Source organism: Corvus brachyrhynchos, unplaced genomic scaffold (genome assembly GCF_000691975.1).
Source record: "Corvus brachyrhynchos isolate BGI_N302 unplaced genomic scaffold, ASM69197v1 scaffold904, whole genome shotgun sequence".
NCBI lineage: Eukaryota > Metazoa > Chordata > Aves > Passeriformes > Corvidae > Corvus > Corvus brachyrhynchos.
The window spans coordinates 605,583-606,073 of record NW_008237536.1 but is presented as its reverse complement, the minus strand read 5'-3'; positions in this window follow the sequence as shown (position 1 = coordinate 606,073).

Genomic DNA, 491 nt, shown 5'->3' with positions numbered 1-491 from the left:
AGTGGAGCCCTCACTGGGATTGGCGCAAGGCCGTGGATCCCTCACTGGGATTGGTGGGAGGCAGTGGATTCCTCACGATGGTTGGCGGGAGGCAGTGGATCCCTCACTGGGATTGGCAGGAGGCAGTAGATCCCTCGCTGTGATTGGCGGGAGGCAGTGGATCCCTCACTGGGATTGGCGCAAGGCCGTGGATCCCTCACTGGGATTGGTGGGAGGCAGTGGATTCCTCACGATGGTTGGCGGGAGGCAGTGGATCCCTCACTGGGATTGGCGGGAGGCAGTAGATCCTTCACTGTGATTGGTGGAAGGCAGTGGATCCCTCACTGGGATTGGTGGGAGCAGGCGTGCTGCCCTGTGATTGGTGGGAAGGGTGCTGGTGGGCAGAGCCACGGCACTAATTAACCCAGTGCTAACAAGAGCCCCTCATTTTCCCGCCCCACAGGGTGTCCCCACAGCCTCCCCACGTCCCCCTCGGTGCCCCGGCCGGAGGT